The sequence below is a fragment of the Oratosquilla oratoria genome, chromosome 12, assembly GCF_046742065.1.
Source record: "Oratosquilla oratoria isolate Oo_2021 chromosome 12, ASM4674206v1, whole genome shotgun sequence".
Taxonomy (NCBI): Eukaryota; Metazoa; Arthropoda; class Malacostraca; order Stomatopoda; family Squillidae; genus Oratosquilla; species Oratosquilla oratoria.
In genome coordinates, this window is record NC_134788.1 from 18,355,266 (window position 1) to 18,358,869 (window position 3,604).

Sequence of the window (3,604 nt, forward strand, 5' to 3'; positions counted from 1 at the left end):
CACAAAATTGTCATCTTTATTATTACTGTTACCATGTAACTTTTGTTATTTCAGTTATATCTTGATATTGTCTTGTACCTTTACTGTTACCATGTAATTTTTGTTATTTCAGTTATATCTTCATAATGTCTTTTTCAAGACGAAACGTCGAGGTTAAATAAGAACAAATGGAAGAATATAGAGACCTAGTTTCAATTCACCCAGTTAATGGAAAATCTCTTATCAGAAAAATCGAGAATACGAAGAAAAAACTGAACAACTACAACAATGCTGTCGTTTTTAACTCCACGTGTATTACTGAGAACCTACTCCTCCCTTTACTAATATATATATATATATTATGTATATCTATATATTATGTATATATATATATATATGTATATATATGTGTACGTATATACATAGAATCTCAATCACACGGAGTTATATCCAATTTCAGTGGACATATGAACACTCAGCTGTTTCTATCCTCCAAGCCATGCAAAAGAACGTCCAATGGGAAAGATTACCATTTCGTCTCAGAATACATCAAAATTAAGTTACTGATAAAAATTTACAAGCGTATTTCCGGTAGGTGCAAGGTGCGTGGCAATATCGTCAGCAATTTCAATTCCGTATAAAAACAAGCTTCACTCCTAGGTGAGCACGCGTTTGGTGGAACCTGGTGCTGGCACGCAGGTAGTTTGCTCAGTTTGAAATCAGACACGTTGAGACAATGACGTTTATCTGTAGGGCTGCGGGCCACGGGAAGCAGGTGAGAGAAATAGGGAACCATCGCTCGATCCATTTAGATACGCCTGAATGCCCTTCTTGTCCTAGACCTGCTGGTCTGGCGCGCGTCTGTCGTCTTTCTAACGAGATAATGACAAGAAAGTGAAAAGGGTTGCGAGATAAAGACTGTCTTTCTAGTGTTTGTTGCGACTATTTCTGGAAATACATAATGTAAACAAATGTTTATTTTGGAACTTGAAGAATTACACTGAAAAATATGTCTTTTTCCATGTGCGAGTTTTTCTTTAGAAATTGAGTTCCTGAAGAACCAAATATTCTGCATTCAGGGTGAAGCATTCTTTCACCCACACAGCAACAGTGGCACTCGTATCTAATCCTGTGCCAAAACTGCTTTGGTCGAGGCAGATACTGTCATTCGTGCCAATGTGCAAAGCTTCAGAGGACAAACCCTCAAACTGAGTGTTCCTAGTTCTATGTAGGTGTCAAAATTATGTTTAACTATAAAAAAAAGAAAGTATAGGAATAGAATGGATGATGGATGGTGATTGAGAGAGCGGGGTAGAAAGAGAAAGATGTTGAGGCAGAAAAGGTGCAGTACCAATGTCTATATTCGTTTGTACCCACGCGTACTCAAACGCTGTTGCCTGGACGTAACCTCACACCTAAAACACAGACAAAACGTTAGTTATATATTCTTTATTGAATTATGATATGTCACACATGTAACACATTACAAATATGCACATATTACTTGTAGAAATACCACAGAATATTCTTATCACAAATAATGTATATATCTTGAGATTAGAAAGATTTACTCCGATTAGATACCGTGTTTCACAGCGCAAAAGAAAATCCTCGAGAGGCCTACGTCCTGCTATTAACCCATTAAACTCCGATGACAAGATGTCTTGTCATTTGGTCAAATAAAACAAAAAATTATAAAACACCAAAATGTTTGATCGAACACCAGAAAAATATGACGTCAGTCCTCCTCGCTTCGCTCGCGAGCGAGCGAGCGAAGCGAGGAGGACTGACGTCATATTTTTCTGGTGTTCGATCAAACATTTTGGTGTTTTATAATTTTTTGTTTTATTTGACCAAATGACAAGACATCTTGTCATCGGAGTTTAGTGGGTTAAGTCCTGGTGCAGGTTTTTGAGGTGCCTCTGAACCTCCACGTGATTGTCTGAGTGATACTTGGATAGGCGTCCTTGCATAATGACAGAGTTGTATCACATCACTACCAAAAACAGGTTAAAGTATCTCTCCCAGTAATAAATGGCTTGCGCAGACTTAGGAATAGACTAACACTACATGTGTGAAATGAGGTGTGGTTGGTGAGAAAATTTCAAATCACTCATCATCCAGTAACATAGGAAATCTTTCAACTAAGGAATATGTCAACAATTCTTTAGGATTAACTGTTTGGTGATATCAAATTAGGTGTGAAATATCATAAAGTCATGTTTGCATATAAAATTCTTCTTCATTACGGGTGTGAACTTTTGCCTTGTGACCTTGTGTCAGGGAATCACATACTTTGGTTGGGCCTAAGGCCTGTCCATATTGGCGACGCCCCTCCACTCATTTGTGTGTGCGCAGATCTCCCTCTCATCAATTTCTTCCTGTGTGGTTCCCAGATTTTGCAGATTTTCTTGAATGTGTGCATATGTACTATATGTCTGATTCACCATGGTCTTAGATCATGTGTTGGACTTCTGCTCGACAGTTATTACCCTACTGGATGAGAGCTCAGAGCTCATTTCTGCCCAATCTATGGGCACTTCACCCTCAACAACTCAGGCCACCCTACTAGCGCTAAGAAATTCTTTCCGGGTCAGGTCAACGATTACCACCGAGGTACTCAAATTGATTTGTTCATTTATATATAAATATATATATATATATATATATATATATATATATTTATACATATATATATATACATACATATACTGTATAAACATATACATATACATATATATATACATATACATATACATACATATATATATATATATATACATTATGTATATATGTATATATATATATATATATATATATATATATATATATATAGTGTATATATATAAACATATGTGTATATATATATGTATATGTATATATATATATACTGTGTGTATATATATATACATATATATATATATACATATATATATATATGTATATATATATATATATATATATTTTCTCTTTCTTTCCCCCCGTATCCCTTGTCAGCTATTAAGCTCAGGAATATTTCCAATATCTCCTTCATTTGATGTGTCTCTGAATTCCCTCCAATAGATTTAATTTTTTCTATTGCATATTACCTTTTATTATTTCAAATTCGAGTATTACATGACTACTTTCTTCTGTATGATAGAGTCATTTAAGAAATCTAATCAAATCTGATTCACTAGATAGCAGTAAATCCAATCATACCTAAATCTCTTTGCTGCTGTATGATACAGCATATTTTCCCATGAATATTCGCAACCACTTTTATTTTCATTACTCCCATTCTTGAACTTGTCTGTGTTTAGCTTTACATTCTATTATTTCAAGTGGATCGTTGTATCAAACGTAACCTGACCTAGCCTAAACCCTTTCAATCTCTTCTTGTTTATAAGTTCCTATAACTACTGCTACATTTTCGTCATTTTGCAATTATTGTTTTCCCTTTCTATTCTTGGTGTAATATGTTCCTTCCCTTACCCTCAAATTATGACAATTCTTTACCCAATACAATTTCTTTTAATACAGTCAGCCCTTTTTCTCAACACTTTACTGTTGCCATTTCATTTATCTGTCTGTTTGTTTCATCTTTCATTGTGTTATGTTCTAACTGCTCTATTTTTTTCTTCAA

At 34.7% G+C, this 3,604-nt stretch overlaps 1 protein-coding gene across 1 annotated transcript in view; it reads left to right on the plus strand.

Moving 5' to 3' along the window:
• Positions 1–425: 425 nt before the first annotated feature.
• The window catches only part of LOC143030581 (uncharacterized), an 18,645-nt gene continuing 15,466 nt past the window's right edge, over positions 426–3,604 (plus strand). The window contains exon 1 of the mRNA XM_076193743.1: positions 426–754. The gene's annotated coding sequence lies outside the window, so the exon portion shown is untranslated. The remainder of the gene's footprint in view (positions 755–3,604) is intronic.